The following is a 17,339-nucleotide window of genomic DNA, read 5'->3' as shown; positions in this document are numbered from 1 at the left end:
TACCTCCATCTAGGCATTAGCTGACCACTAAGCTAGTTGAGTGGCAGCTTCAGTAGACTTCATAGAATTTGTTCAGAAAAGTTACTTAAAAAAAAAACAGCGTAAAGCAACAGCAGGAAACTGTAGGGAGGTAGTAGACTCTGATTTCCAGGGTTGTCACATTATATTTTTTAAGATGTCGAGTTTTCAACAAAAAGTTACAAGATATGGAAATTCAAAGTAAAAACAAAATATATGGACCATACAAAAGTTTAGAAACTGTCTGTGAGGAATCTCAGACATTGGACTTACTAAATGAAGCTGTTAAAATAGCTATTTAAAATATGTTCAAAGAACTAAATGAAACCATGTCTAAAGAAGTATAGGGAGAGGGGCAAGACGGCGGAAGAGTAAGACGAGGAGATCACCTTCCTTCCCACAGATACAGTAGAAATACATCTACACGTGGAACTGCTCCTACAGAACACCCACTGAACGCTGGCAGAAGACGTCAGAACTCCCAAAAGGCAAGAGACTCCCCACGTACTTGGGTAGGGCAAAAGAAAAAAGAAAAAACAGAGACAAAAGAATAGGGACAGGACCTGCACCAGTGGGAGGGAGCTGTGAAGGAGGAAAGGTTTCCACACACTAGGAAGCCCCTTCACGGGCAGAGACTGTGGGTGGCAGAGGGGGGAAGCTTCGGAGCCACGGAGGAGAGCGCAGCCACAGGGGTGCGGAGGGCAAAGCGGAGAGATTCCCGCACGGAGGAGCGGTGCTGAGTGGCACTCACCAGCCCGAGAGGCTTGTCTGCTCAGCCGCTGGGGCGGGTGGGGGCTGGGAGCTGAGGCTCGGGCTTCGGTGCTAGCCGAGAGGGAGTCCGGGAAAAAGTCTGCAGCTGCCAAAGAGGCAAGAGACTTTTTCTTGCCTCTTTGTTTCGTGGCGCGCAAGGAGAGGGGATTCAGAGCGCCGCCTAAACGAGCTCCAGAGACGGGCGCGAGCCGCGGCTATAAGCGCGGACCCCAGAGGCGGGCGCGAGCCGCGGCTAACAGCGCGGACCCCAGAGACGGGCGTGAGCCGCGGTTATCAGCGTGGACCCCAGAGACGGGCGGGAGACGCTAAGGCTGCTGCTGCCGCCACCAAGAAGCCTGTGTGCAAGCACAGGTCACTCTACACACCGCCCCTCCCGGGAGCCTGTGCAGCTCGCCACTGCCAGGGTCCCGTGATCCAGGGACAACTTCGCCGGGAGAACGCACGGCGCGCCTCAGGCTGCTGCAACGTCACGCCGGCCTCTGCTGCCGCAGGCTTGCCCCGCCTCCTCCATACCGCTCCCTCCCCCCGGCCTGAGTGAGCCAGAGCTCCCGAAGCAGCTGCTTCTTTAACCCCGTCCTGTCTGGGCGGGGAACAGACGCCCTCAGGCGACCTACACGCAGAGGCGGGTCCAAATCCAAAGCTGAACTCCGGGAGCTGTACGAACAAAGAAGAGAAAGGGAAGTCTCTCCCAGCAGCCTCAGAAGCAGTGGGTTAAAGCTCCACAAACAACTTGATGTGCCTGCATCTGTTGAATACCTGAATAGACAACGAATCATCCCAAATTCAAGAGGTGGACTTTGGGAGCAGAATATATTAATTTTTCCCCTTTTCCTTTTTTTGTGAGTGTATATGTGTATGCTTCTGGGTGAGATTTTGTCTGTATAGCTTTGCTTTCACCATTAGTCCTAGGGTTAGGTCCGTCCATGTTTTTTTTCTTTGTTTGTTTTTTTGTTCACTCAAAAAAATTTTTTTTCCTAATAAATGTTTTCTTAATAATTTTTCCCTTATTTTCTATTTTTAGAAATTAAAAAAATTTTTTAATAAGTTTTTTCATATTTTTTATTTTAAAAAATTAAACATTTTTTCTTAATAAATTTTTTTCTTAATAATTTTTTTCTTATTTTTTACTACAAAAAATTAATAAATCTATTTTTAAAAATTAAAAAAAAATTTTTTCTGAATACATTTATTCTTAATTTTTTTTCTTATTTTTTATTATAATAGCTTTATTTTATTTTATTTTATCCTCTTTCTTTCTTTCTTTCTATTTTTTTCTCCTTTTTATTCTGAGCCATGTGGACGAAAGGCTCTTGGTGCTCCAGCCAGGCATCAGGGCTGTGCCTCTGAGGTGGGAGAGCCAACTTCAGGACACTGGTCCACAAGAGACCTCCCTTCTCCACGTAACATCAAACGGTGAAAATCTCTCAGAGACCTCCATCTCAACATCAAGACCCAGCTTAACTCAATGACCAGCAAGCTACAGTGCTGGACACCCTATGCCAAACAACTAGCAAGACGGGAATACAGCCCCATCCATTAGCAGAGAGGCTGCCTAAAATCATAATAAGGCCACAGACACCCCAAAACACACCACCAGACGTGGACGTGCCCACCAGAAAGACAAAATCCAACCTCATCCACCAGAACACAGGCACTAGTCCCCTCCACCAGGAAGCCTACACAACCCACTGAACCAACCTTAGCCACTGGGGACAGATACCAAAAGCAACGGGAACTACGAACCTGCAGCCTGTGAAAAGGAGACCCCAAACACAGTAAGATAAGCAAAATGAGAAGACAAAAAACCACACAGCAGGTGAAGGAGCAGGGTCAAAACACACCAGACCTAACAGATGAAGAGGAAATAGGCAGTCTACCTGACAAAGAATTCAGAATAATGATAGTAAAGATGATCCAAAATCTTGGAAATAGAATAGACAAAATGCAAGAAACATTTAACAAGGATGTAGAAGAACTAGAGAGGAACCAAGCAACGATGAAAAACACAATAAATGAAATTAAAAATACTCTAGACGGGATCAATAGCAGAATAACTGAGGCAGAAGAACGGATAAGTGACCTGGAAGATAAAATAGTGGAAATAACTACTGCAGAGCAGAATAAAGAAAAAAGAATGAAAAGAACTGAGGACAGTCTCAGAGACCTCTGGGACAACATTAAACGCACCAACATTCGAATTATAGGGGTCCCAGAAGAAGAAGAGAAAAAGAAAGGGACTGAGAAAACATTTGAAGAGATTATAGTTGAAAACTTCCCTAATATGGGAAAGGAAATAGTTAATCAAGTCCTGGAAGCACAGAGAGTCCCATACAGGATAAATCCAAGGAGAAACATGCCAAGACACATATTAATCAAACTATCAAAAATTAAATATAAAGAAAGCATATTAAGAGCAGCAAGGGAAAAACAACAAATAACACACAAGGGAATCCCCATAAGGTTAACATCTGATCTTTCAGCAGAAACTCTGCAAGCCAGAAGGGAGTGGCAGGATATACTTAAAGTCATGAAGGAGAAAAACCTACAACCAAGGTTACTCTACCCAGCAAGGATCTCATTCAGATTCGATGGAGAAATGAAAACCTTTACAGACAAGCAAAAGCTGAGAGAGTTCAGCACCACCAAACCAGCTTTACAACAAATGCTAAAGGAACTTCTCTAGGCAAGAAACACAAGAGAAGGAAAACACCTACAATAACAAACATAAACTATTTAAGAAAATGGGAATAGGAACATACATATCAATAATTACCTTAAATATAAATGGATTAAATGCTCCCACCAAAAGACACAGACTGGCTGAATGGATACAAAAGCAAGACCCATATATATGCTGTCTACAAGAGACCCACTTCAGACCTAGAGACACATACAGACTGAAAGTGAGGGGATGGAAAAAGATATTCCATGCAAATGGAAATCAAAAGAAAGCTGGAGTAGCAATTCTCATATCAGACAAAATAGACTTTAAAATAAAGACTATTACAAGAGACAAAGAAGGACACTATATAATGATCAAGGGATCGATCCAAGAAGAAGATATAACAATTGTAAACATTTATGCACCCAACATAGGAGCACCTCAGTACATAAGGCAAATACTAACAGCCATAAAAGGGGAAATCGACAGCAACACAATCATAGTAGGGGACTTTAACACCCCACTTTCACCAATGGACAGATCATCCAAAATGAAAATAAATAAGGAAACACAAGCTTTAAATGATACATTAAACAAGATGGACTTAATTGATATTTATAGGACATTCCACCCAAAAACAACAGAATACACATTTTTCTCAAGTGCTCATGGAACATTCTCCAGGATAGATCATATCTTGGGTCACAAATCAAGCCTTGGTAAATTTAAGAAAATTGAAATCGTATCAAGTATCTTTTCTGACCACAACGCTATGAGACTAGATATCAATTACAGGAAAAGGTCTGTAAAAAATACAAACACATGGAGGCTACACAATACACTACTTATTAACGAAGTGATCACTGAAGAAATCAAAGGGGAAATCAAAAAATACCTAGAAACAAATGACAATGGAGACACGACGACCCAAAACCTATGGGACGCAGCAAAACCAGTGCTAAGAGGGAAGTTTATAGCAATAGAAGCCTACATCAAGAAACAGGAAACATCTCGAATAAACAACCTAACCTTGCACCTAAAGCAATTAGAGAAAGAAGAACAAAAAAACCCCAAAGCTAGCAGAAGGAAAGAAATCATAAAGATCAGATCAGAAATAAATGAAAAAGAAATGAAGGAAACAATAGCAAAAATCAATGAAACTAAAAGCTGGTTCTTCGAGAAGATAAACAAAATTGATAAACCATTAGCCAGACTCATCAAGAGAAAAAGGGAGAAGACTCAAATCAATAGAATTAGAAATGAAAAAGGAGAAGTAACCACTGACACTGCAGAAATACAAACGATCATGAGAGATTACTACAAGCAACTCTATGCCAATAAAATGGACAACCTGGAAGAAATGGACAGATGCTTAGAAATGCACAACCCACCGAGACTGAACCAGGAAGAAATAGAAAATATGAACAGACCGATCACAAGCACTGAAATTGAAACTGTGATTAAAAATCTTCCAACAAACAAAAGCCCAGGACCAGATGGCTTCACAGGCGAATTCTATCAAACGTTTAGAGAAGAGCTAACACCTATCCTTCTCAAACTCTTCCAAAATATTGCAGAGGGAGGAACACTCCCCAACTCATTCTACGAGGCCACCATCACCCTGATACCAAAACCAGACAAAGATGTCACAAAGAAAGAAAACTACAGGCCAATATCACTGATGAACACAGATGCAAAAATCCTCAACAAAATACTAGCAAACAGAATCCAACAGCACATTAAAAGGATCATACACCATGATCAAGTGGGGTTTATTCCAGGAATGCAAGGATTCTTCAATATACGCAAATCAATCAACGTGAATACATCATATTAACAAATTGAAGGAGAAAAACCATATGATCATCTCAATAGATGCAGAGAAAGCTTTCGACAAAATTCAACACCCATTTATGATAAAAGCCCTGCAGAAAGTAGGCATAGAGGGAACTTTCCTCAACATAATAAAGGCCATATATGACAAACCCACAGCCAACATTGTCCTCAATGGTGAAAAACTGAAACCATTTCCACTAAGATCAGGAACAAGACAAGGTTGCCCACTCTCACCACTATTATTCAACATAGTTTTGGAAGTTTTAGCCACAGCAATCAGAGAAGAAAAAGAAATAAAAGTAATCCAAATCGGAAAAGAAGAAGTAAAGCTGTCACTGTTTGCAGATGACATGATACTATACATAGAGAATCCTAAAACTGGCACCAGAAAACTACTAGAGCTAATCAATGAATTTGGTAAAGTAGCAGGATACAAAATTAATGCACAGAAATCTCTTGCCTTCCTATATACTAATGATGAAAAATCTGAAAGTGAAATTAAGAGAACACTCCCGTTTACCATTGCAACAAAAAGAATAAAATATCTAGGAATAAACCTACCTAAGGAGACAAAAGACCTGTATGCCGAAAATTATAAGACACTGATGAAAGAAATTAAAGATGATACAAATAGATGGAGAGATATACCATGTTCTTGGATTGGAAGAATCAACATTGTGAAAATGACTCTACTACCCAAAGAAATCTACAGATTCAATGCAATCCCTATCAAACTACCACTGGCATTTTTCACAGAACTAGAACCAAAAATTTCACAATTTCTATGGAGACACAAAAGACCCCGAATAGCCAAAGCAATCTTGAGAACGAAAAATGGAGCTGGAGGAATCAGGCTCCCTGACTTCAGACTATATTACAAAGCTACAGTAATCAAGACAGTTTGGTACTGGCACAAAAACAGAAATATAGATCAATGGAACAGGATAGAAAGCCCAGAGATAAACCCACGCACATATGGTCACCTTATCTTTGATAAAGGAGGCAAGCATATACAGTGGAGAAAAGACAGCCTCTTTAATAAGTGGTGCTGGGAAAATTGGACAGGTACATGTAAAAGTATGAAATTAGAACACTCCCTGACACCATACACAAAAATAAACTCAAAATGGATTAAAGACCTAAGTGTAAGGCCAGACACTATCAAACTCTTAGAGGAAAACATAGGCAGAACACTCTATGACATAAATCACAGCAAGATCCTTTTTGACCCAGATCCTAGAGAAATGGAAACAAGAACACAAATAAACAAATGGGACCTAATGAAACTTAAAAGCTTTTGCACAGCAAAGGAAACCATAAACAAGACCAAAAGACAACCCTCAGAATGGGAGAAAATATTTGCAAATGAAGCAACTGACAAAGGATTAATCTCCGAGATTTACAAGCAGCTCATGCAGCTCAATAACAAAAAAACAAACAACCCAATCCAAAAATGGGCAGAAGACCTAAATAGACATTTCTCCAAAGAAGATATACAGATGGCCAACAGACACATGAAAGCATGCTCAACATCATTAATCATTAGAGAAATGCAAATCAAAACTACAATGAGGTATCATCTCACACCGGTCAGAATGGCCATCATCAAAAAATCTAGAAACAATAAATGCTGGAGAGGGTGTGGAGAAAAGGGAGCACTCTTGCACTGTTGGTGGGAATGTAAATTGATACAGCCACTATGGAGGACAGTATGGAGGTTCCTTAAAAAACTACAAATAGAACTACCATACGACCCAGCAATCCCACTTCTGGGCATATACCCTGAGAAAACCATAATTCAAAAAGAGTCATGTACCAAAATGTTCATTGCAGCTCTATTTACAATAGCCAGGACATGGAAGCAACCTAAGTGTCCATCATCGGATGAATGGATAAAGAAGATGTGGCACATATATACAGTGGAATATTACTCAGCCATAAAAAGAAATGAAATGGAGGTATTTGTAATGAGGTGGATGGAGTTAGAGTCTGTCATACAGAGTGAAGTAAGTCAGAAAGAGAAAAAAAAATACAGTATGCTAACACATATATATGGAATCTAAGGGGAAAAAAAAGGGCCATGAAGAACCTAGTGGCAAGATGGGAATAAAGACACAGACCTACTAAAGAATGGACTTGAGGATATGGGGAGGGGGAGGGGTGAGATGTGACAGGATGAGAGAGTGTCATGGACATATATACACTACCAAATGTAAAATAGATAGCTAGTGGGAAGCAGCCGCATAGCACAGGGAGATCAGCACGGTGCTTTGTGACCACCTTGGGGGGGGGGTGGGATGGGGAGGGTGGGAGGGAGGGAGATGCGGAAGGGAGGAGATATGGAAACGTGTGTATATCTGTAGCTGATTCACTTTGTTATAAAGCAGAAACTAACACACAATTGTGAAGCAATTATACTTCAATAAAGATGTTTAAAAAAAAAAAAGAAGTATAAGAACAGTGTCTTACCAAATAGAGAATATCAATAAAGAGAAATTACAAAAAAGAACCAAATAGAAGATCTGTAGTTGAAAAGTACAATAACTAAAATAAAAAATTGACTGGAGAAAGCTCAGTATCAGATTTGAACAGGCAGAAGTATGAGTCAGTGAACTTGAAGATAGGCCAATTGAGATTATCCAGTGTGAGAAACAGAAAGAAAAAAGAATGAAGAGAAATTAACAGAATCTCAGAGTCCTATGGGACACCTTCAAGCATCCTATTATACACATAATGGGAGTTCCAGATGAAGAGACAGAAAAAGAGACTGAAGGAGTATTTGGAGAAATAATGGCCTAAAATTTCACAAATTTGATGACTGCTGTTAATCTGCACATCCCAAAAGCTCAAGGAAGTCCAAGCATGATACAGTCAAAGAGAGCCACATCTACATACATCATAAACCATCAAATGACAAAGACAGTGTTAAAGCAGCAAGAGCGGAGTTATCATGTACAAAGAATCTTCAATAAAACTAATTGCTGATTTTTCATCAGAAACCATAGAGGCCAGAAGGCATTGCAATGACATATGCAAAGAGCTGAGGAAAAGAACCTGCCTACCAAGTATTCTGTACCTAGCAAAACTACCCTTCAGAAATGAAGGAGAGATGAAGACATTCTCAGATAAACAACAGTTGAAAGACTCCACTGCTAGCAAACTGACCCACAGAAAATACTAAAGAGATTTTTTTCAAGATGGAATGGTGAACACCAGACAGTAACTTAAATCCACATGAAAAAAGTACTAAAGGTAACTACATAAGTAAATACAAAAGACAGTATAAATGTATTTTTGTTTGTAAGTCAGTTTTTCTCCTATATGACTTAAAAGACAAATGCAGTATAAGCAAGTCCCAAATACATAAAGAAAAACTAACAGAATTAAAATGAAAAAACCTGACACTATTTTTTTAAATAAATAAATAAATTTATTTATTTATTTATTTGTATTTTTATTTTTGGCTGCGCTGGGTCTTCGTTGCCGCGCGCGAGTTTTCTCTAGCTGTGGCGAGCAGGGGCTACTCTTTGTTGTGGTGTGCGGGCTTCTCATTGTGCTGGCTTCTCTTGTTGAGGAGCACGGGCTCTAAGTGCATGGGCTTCAGTAGTTGTGGCTCTTGGGCTCTAGAGCGCAGGCTCAGTAGTTTTGGCGCGCGGGCTTAGTTGCTCCGCGGCATGTGAGATCTTCCCAGACCAGGGCTCGAGCCCGTGTCCCCTGCATTGGCAGGCGGATTCTTAACCACTGTACCACCAGGGAAGTCCGAAAAACTGACACTATTAAACGGAGAAATATTTCAAGCCAATAGCAAACGGTCATATATTGTATAATTCCATGTATATGAAATGTCCAGAATGAGCAAATCCATATAGACAGAAAGTAGATTAGTGGATGCCAGGGGATGTTGGGGAGGGGAAAATAGGGAGTAACAGCTAACATATACAAGATTTCTTTGTGGGGGCGTGACAAAAATGTTCTGGAATTAGATAGCAATATTGGTTGTGAAAATACTAAGAACTAGTGAATTGTACACTTACTTTAATCGGTGAATTTTTTTTTTTGAATCTTGTAGAAGTTTTTATTTCAGTGATGAAAAGAACGCAGTAAATGGAAACTATGCTGGTTTACGTTAGGCATGCACCTCTACCTGAAACTGCTGTTAGTTTTTGACTGGCCTAAATCTTTATAACTTATTTTTTCATTTAGGCACATCTTTAAATTTTTTTGGACCCTGACATACAGGGTAAGTTAACGTCTTCCTTGTGGCAGTTTAGTATGAGAATTATGTTCGCTGGCTAGATTCCTTTAACTAAAGTCCTCTAGACTCTCAGGCTACCTGTACTAGCTCAAGACTGTACTTTATATATAGAAATTTAAGTGAATCACAGTATAAGGGAGGGAGATAATCTAGAAAAGTGAAATGTACTGTATGAATACTCCATACATTTTTTTTCCAGCACTGATAATCAAACACTAGATAAGGAGGCCTACAGTCAAGTACCAAATTACTCTTTCCCCCACTGCTGCCCTTTCTGAGAGACACAAAGATGTATATCGATCTCTCCAGAAATCTGAAAGGAATCCACACAAATAACAGATTATTACCTATGTGGTCCCACATATCAAATTATAGAGCAGTTCCACTATTAAAATTATAGGAAGCAGTTAATGGGACTATGAGGAAAGCATCGTCCCACATACAGTAACATACACCTAGTAGAGTTTTCCATTCATCTGTCAATTGTTTTCCCAAGATTAGCATTAAAAAACACAACCCCAAACACATTTGACCCTCAAACCACCCCCACACACAAAAATCGGTCTTTATTCATTCTCAGATGACAGGATGTCCCAAGAGTGACAAAGGTGGGAGCCGATCCCCCCACAGCCTTTTCTTCAACCATCCCATCAACTGCTCTTCATTTCTTGAACTACCTTCCTTTTCCAGAGAGGTAATACTCAGGTCAGTCAGAAAGGCTTTCTGAGAAGAATGGCTTGGATTTCTGGGTCTGTTCCAGTCGATTCTAGATGAATTGGCTTGTATCAATGAAGCGCTCAACGCAGTTCACAAAACAAGCCTCAGCCCGACTGTCCAACTTTGGCCCAGGCTTGTCCATGCACATTTCCCAACAAAGTTCCATCATCTGGTGCACCAGCTGCTGGAAGCGCTGCTTCTGAGTCTCTACCTCCGTGCAATGCTGCAGCTGCGGGTCGACCGAGCCCAAACCCGCTGCGGAGGAAGACGAGGAGGACGCCATCCCAGCGCGGCCACGCGTGCCGAGACAAACTCCGCACCAAGTCACCGACCTTCACGTGTCTCCGCGGCAGAACCCTTAAATGGTGAATTTCATGTTTTGTCTCAATTTAGAAAAAAAGTGTGTGTGTGGGGGGGGGGGGTGGGCAGGAATGAACATATGAAGGAAAAGACTGCCTAAAACTGTAAAGATTTGGTAACAGATTTAAAATACATTTTGCAGGCAAGAAAGGGTGGAATTAACATGAAGGAAGTTAAATTAGTGATGAGGACAAATCTGAGAGTCTGCAAAATTACAGAGGAAAAAGGAGAAGAAAATGAAAATGCTGTGAAAGATGATGAGAGACATAAGAAACATAGCTAAGTAAACCAAACCAAGAATTATATCTGCAGCTGAGGAAGAAAGTAATATTCAAACACTTAATTGAATAAAACATCCTCCTCCTGAAAAGGGGAACACTGTATGCAGATTGAAAGTTGCCATAAAAATCCAGGGAAAAATCAGAGACTGAGACACATATCAGAAAAAGATTTTTGAGTCAAAATAAATAGAAGAAAATCCCATAAATAAACAATTTAAAAAAAAAAGTTAAGAGAAGAAAATTTAGTCTGATATCAGGCTTATTTAAAATACTAAATGTAAAAATAATGGAACCAAATCTGTATTTATTGGGGAAATTATATAATTCAAGGATTTATGGACCCAGTGCATTTTCATTAAGCACTATGACAATGAAAAGACATTTTCACAAGTACACAGCAGCTAGAAAGTATATTCAACCTCTGTACCTTCTTGAAAAATTCACTTGAAGACTCACCCAGCTGAAGAGATGAATCAAAATGAAGAATTCATTACAGAGAAATGAAGCAATGCTGAAAGTGATCAGTGGTGAACTTTGAAGTCAGTTTGACACAACACTCATCTAAATAGCAAATTTAGTTACAAGGTGGAAAAAAAAATGCCAAAAGTTAATTTTGGAATGAAAGGCATGAAAAGAAAAAACAATTGTATTTTTTTGTCTTTTTGACTAAAGAGCTGTCATTTTATTCATGACTTGGTGATCAGATAGGTTAAAGAAGTTTTCATAAAAAATAAATTTGACTTGATTAAAATTTAAAACTTGTGTGCACCAAAAAAAAAAAAAAACAAAACAAAACACCATCAACATAGTAAAAAGGTTGCACACAGAATTGGGAAAAACATTTGCAATTCATATATCTGATGAGAGATGACTATCCATAATATATGAAGAACTCTTACAGTTCAACAACAGCAAAAAGCAATCTAATTTTTAAATGAGTACAGAATCTGAAGAGACATTTCTCCAGGAAAGATACAGATGGCCAAAAAGAACGTGAAAAGATGTTTTACTTCATTAGTCATGAAGGAAATGTAAATAAAAACTACAAAGAGATACCACTTCATACCCATTAGGATGGCTTTTATGAAATAAAAAAGAGCAAGGGTTGGCAGGGATATGGTGAAATTGGAACTCTTGTGTATTGCTGATGGGAATGTAAAATGGTATAGCCACCGTGGAAAACAGTGTAGTGGTTCCTCAAAAAATGAAACATAGAATTACTATATGATCTAGCAATTCTTCTTCTAAGTATATACCCAAAAGAATCGAAAGCAGGGATTTGAACAGATTTTGAACACCCAGGTTCATAGCAGCATTATTAACAATAGCCAAAGGGTGAGAACAATCCAGATGTCTACCACCTGATGAATGGATCAATACAATGTGATACATACATACAATAGAATATTATTCAGCCTTAAAAAGGAGTGAATTTCTGACACATGCTACACTGTGGATGGACTTTGAAGGCATTGTGCTAAGTAATACAAGCCAATCACAAAAGGGTTGGAGGAGGAGGAAAAGGGAGTTATTGTTTAATAGGTACAGAGTTTCCATTTGGGAAAATGAGTTAATTCTGGAGATGGATGGTGTGATGGTTGCCCAACAATGTGAATATACTTAATGCCTTAACTTGTATACTTAAAAATGTTTGAAATGGTAAATTTTATGTATATTTTACCACAATGGAAAAAAGCTACCAAAAAATGAAACTCGAAAAGAATTTTAAAACTAGATATCTGTCTTCCAAATTATTGTTGAGTATATAAAATAAGCAAAATAACATAGAACAAGAACAGGAAACAAGAGGGGCTTCCGTGGTGGCGCAGTGGTTAAGAATCTGCCTGCCGTCGCAGGGGACACGGGTTCAAGCCCTGGTCCAGGAAGACCCCACATGCCGTGGAGCAGCTAAGTCCATGCACCACAACTACTGAGCCCGCATGCCACGACTACTGAAGCCCGCGAGCCTAGAGCCCATGCTCCGCAACAAGAGAAGCCACCGCAATGAGAAGCCCGCGCACCACAATGAAGAGTAGCCCCGCTCGCCGCAACTACAGAAAGCCCGCGCGCAGCAATGAGCACCCAATGCAACCAAATAAATAAACAAATAAATACATTTATTAAAGAAAAAGAATGAAAACTAAACTTTTTAAGCCTAGTCTTTCAGAACAGTAGAATGGGCTCCCAAAGAACCTTTCAAATGCTAATTTTTCTCTTTTCCTTACAAATTCTATAATCTAATAAATTATATACTTGCACTGTTTCTTAGATGTTCAATTGCTTTCCTGATTCCATTTTTTTCATATGTATTCACCTTTGCCCAAAATGCTTTTCTCTTTCCATCTCAGTTTTTTTGGTTTTGTTTTAAACATCTTTATTGGAGTATAATTGCTTGACAATGGTGTGTTAGTTTCTGCTTTATAACAAAGTGAATCAGCTATACATATACATATATCCCCATATCTCCTCCCTCTTGCATCTCCCTCCCACCCTCCCGATCCCACCCCTCTAGCTGGTCACACCACACTGAGCTGATCTCCCTGTGCTATGCGGCTGCTTCCCACTAACTATCTATTTTACATTTGGTAGTATATGAGTCCGTGCCACTCTCTCACTTCGTCCCAGCTTCCCCTTCCCCCTCCCCGTGTCCTCACGTCTGTTCTCTACGTCTGCGTCTTTATTCCTGTCCTGCATCCATCTCACTGTTTATCCAGTGTAACTCTCTTCTCACACTAGTAGATGCTTGAGAGGTATTTTAAAATAATTTTTGTCAGCTTCCTGTCTGAATCGTGATTTCCCTCTCTTAGGTTCCAGGGCTGCTGCTGCTTCAGAGCAGTCAGCTCAACTACAAGACACGAAGATTGATAATCTAGCAGACACTAAAGCCATTAAACAGAAAGGGGAGATCCACAGTAAGAGGACCGTTCCTAAGGAAGCCTGGCCCGAAGAGAAGAAATCCTTGCAAATAGATATTGCAGGTAATGGGGAGTGGGGTAGGGGGTGTGAGAGAGAGAGAGCATGCACACGCAAACGCCTGTGTCTACGTGTTTCCACTTAATTCTGATGAGACTATAGTCTCACAATTTAAACAGAGTTCCATCTTTTTATTTTTTGCTTTCTTATGCATATCACTTCAGTGCTTCTTTGTCTGTGTGGATGTATGTATTTATTTGTAAGATAATTGTTACTTCTGGGAAAAGACACTGGCAATTTAGAAACAAAATTACAATTAAATACCCAAGGCTGATAGTATTAGAAGTGAAGTATCATGTCTCAACACTGAAACAGGGGAGGGAAAGCTTAAGGCATTCCAGATGACTGTGACAAAGACAGAAAGAATCTCAATACAAACTTTTAAAAAATTACAATAAAAAAGACCCAAGATCAAATCTATTTATGTTCACCCATGGCCCCCTTTTTCTAATAACATAAAAGAAAAGTGTATAGGACACAAGCCATTACTACCTAGCTGTCAAAGGAAAACTGGATATCCACATGCAGAAGAATTAATTTGGACCATTACCTTTTACCATATACAAAATTAACCCAAAATGGATCAAAGATCCAAACAGAAGAGCTAAAATTATAAAACTCTTAGAAGAAAACATGGGGGGAAAGCTTCATGACATTGGATTTGGCAATGATTTCGTGGATATGACACCAACAGTATAGGCAACAAAAGCAAAAATAAATAAATTATACTATATCAGAATTTAAAACTCTGCTTCAAAGGACACAATCAACAGAGTTAAAAGACAACCTGTGGAATAGGAGAAAATATTTGCAAATCATGATAAGTGACCAATATCCAGATTATATATGGAACTTCTAAAAGTCAACAACAAAGAAACCCAATTTAAAAATGGGTAAAGGACTCGAATAGACACTTCTCCAGGGAGTATATATGAATGGCCAACAAGTATATGAAAAGATGCTTAATATCACTAATCATCAAAGAAATGCAAATCAAAACCACAATGAGATACTACTGCACACCTATTAGGATGGGTAGTATCAAAAGAACAGAAAATAACAATCGTTGTCAAGGATGCAGAGAAATTGGATCCCTTGTGCACTGCTGGTGGAAATATAAAATGGCACAGCCATTATGGAAAACAGTGTGGAGGTTCCTAAAAATTTAAAAATAGAATGACGATATGATACAGCAATCCCACTTCTGGGTGTATATCCAAAGGAATTCAAAGCAGGATCTCACAGATATCTGCACACCCATGTTCATTGCAGCATTACTCACGATAATCAAGATACGTCCATCAGCAGATGAATGGATAAATATAATGTGATATCTATACAATAGAATGTTATGCAGCCTTAAAAGAAGAAAATCCTGTCACATGCTATAACATAGGTGAATCTCAAGGACCTTGTGCTGAGTGAAATAAGCCAGTCACAAAAAGATAAACACTGTATATTCCGCCTACGTGAAGTATCTGAAATAGTGAAAATCATAGAAACAAAGTAGAAAAGTGGCTGCCAACGGCTGGGGAGAGAAAGGAGGGGGAATTCATGTTTATTGGGTATAGAGTTTCAGTGTTGCAAGATGAAGATGTTCTAGAGATCTGTTGTGCAACAGTGTGAACATACTTAACACTGCTGAACTGTATGCTTAAAAATTGGTTAAGATGGTAAATTTAATCTTCTGTGTTTATCACACACAAAAAAGAATGTGTAAGATGAAAAAACAACATTGCAATTCTGCAGTGGGTAGTCTAGGAGACATAGCTTGGAAAAGAAAGATGGAAATATAACCTGCAGAAGCATACTCTAGCCCAGGCCGCACAGAGGAGGTGAGCGGCGGGCGGGCGAGCGAGAGAAACTTCATCTGCAGCTCCCTATCGCTCCCCATTCCTCACGTTACCGCCTGAACCATCCCCCCACCCCCCAACCCCGTCTGTGGAAAAATTGTCTTCCATGACACCGGTCCCTGGTGGCAAAAAGGTTGGGGACCGCTGCCCTAGAGGACCCTCAAGGAGAAATGGATAATACAGAACACTAGAGAGCTTGAACACACATACTTAGCCCATGACAGACCATAGAAATGAAATTAAAAAAAAAAAAAAGCAGAGTTAGAGAAACATCTGGAAATATTGAGGTTGATGTGTATAAATGTTTGTATGCTTTTAAAACACAACCTTTCAAATGCTCATAGAACATTTTTTTTTCAAACAGCTTTTTTAATATGTAATGCACATATATAATTCTCCCACTTAAAGTGTACCATTTAATGATTTTTACCCTATTCACAGATATGTGCAACCATCCACACAGTTGACTTTAGAACATTTTTATCACCTCAGAAAGAAACCCTATACCCCTTAGCTATCACCCCTCTATTTCCTCATCACCCACCTCCCCCCAAGCCCTAAGTCAACCACTGATCTACTTTGTCTCTATTATAAATTTTCCTATTCTAGACCTTAATACAAATGGAATCATTTAATGTGTGGACTTTTGTGACTGGCTTCTTGTAACTCAGCATGATGTTTTTGGGTTCATCCAAGTTAGGGCTTGTATCATTATTTTATTCCTTCTAATGGCTCAATAATATTTCATCGTATGTATGTATCACAGTTTGTTTATCTGTTTGTTGATGGACATTTGGTTGTTTCCACCTTTTGGCTACTATGAATAATGCTTTTATAAAATAATGATTTTATATTTATAAAATATAAATGCTTTTCTATTCATGTACAGGTTTTTATATGGACAATATGTTTTCATTTGTCTTGGGTACGTACCCAGGAATGGAATTCCTAGATCATGTGATAACTTTATATTTCATCATCTGAGGAGTTGTCAGACTGTTTGCCAAAGTGGCTGCACCATTTTACATTCCCAGTAGCAATGTATGAGGATTTCAATTTCTCTACTAACTCACCAACACTTATTATCTGACTTTTTCATTGGATCTATTCTAGTGGATGTGAAGTTGTATCTCATTTTGCTTTTGATTTGCATTTGCCTCCTGATTATGATGTTGAACATCTTTCTGTGTGCTTATTGGCCAGTTGTGTGTTATCCTTGGAGAAATGTGTATTCAGATCCTGGCCTGGTTTTTATTTGGGCTATTTCTCTTTTTTATTGAGTTTTAAGAGTTCTATGTATTCTAGATACACATTCTTATCAAAATTTTGATTTTGATATATTCTCCCATTCTGTGAGTTAAAATTGGGAAGTATGAGTCCTCCAACATGACCTTATTTTTCATGATTGTCTTGGCTCTTCTGGGTCCTTGACAATTCCATATGCTTGCAAAATTTCTACTAAGAAATCAGCTAGGATTCTGATAGGGATTGTGTTGAATCTGTGATCACTTTGGTGAGAATTGCTTTCTTAACAGTAAGTCCGTGGACTTGGGATGTTTGATTTAGATAGATATTTATTGATTTAGATATTTATTTAGATATTCTTTAATTTC

General features: G+C 39.1%; 1 pseudogene; it reads right to left on the bottom strand.

The window, feature by feature from the left end:
• Positions 1 to 10,065: 10,065 nt before the first annotated feature.
• On the bottom strand, positions 10,066 to 10,542 carry LOC132376989 (mitochondrial import inner membrane translocase subunit Tim8 A-like; annotated as a pseudogene).
• Positions 10,543 to 17,339: the final 6,797 nt, after the last annotated feature.

This window comes from Balaenoptera ricei, chromosome 13 (genome assembly GCF_028023285.1).
Source record: "Balaenoptera ricei isolate mBalRic1 chromosome 13, mBalRic1.hap2, whole genome shotgun sequence".
Lineage (NCBI taxonomy): Eukaryota > Metazoa > Chordata > Mammalia > Artiodactyla > Balaenopteridae > Balaenoptera > Balaenoptera ricei.
This window is presented reverse-complemented; position numbering and strand designations above follow the sequence as displayed.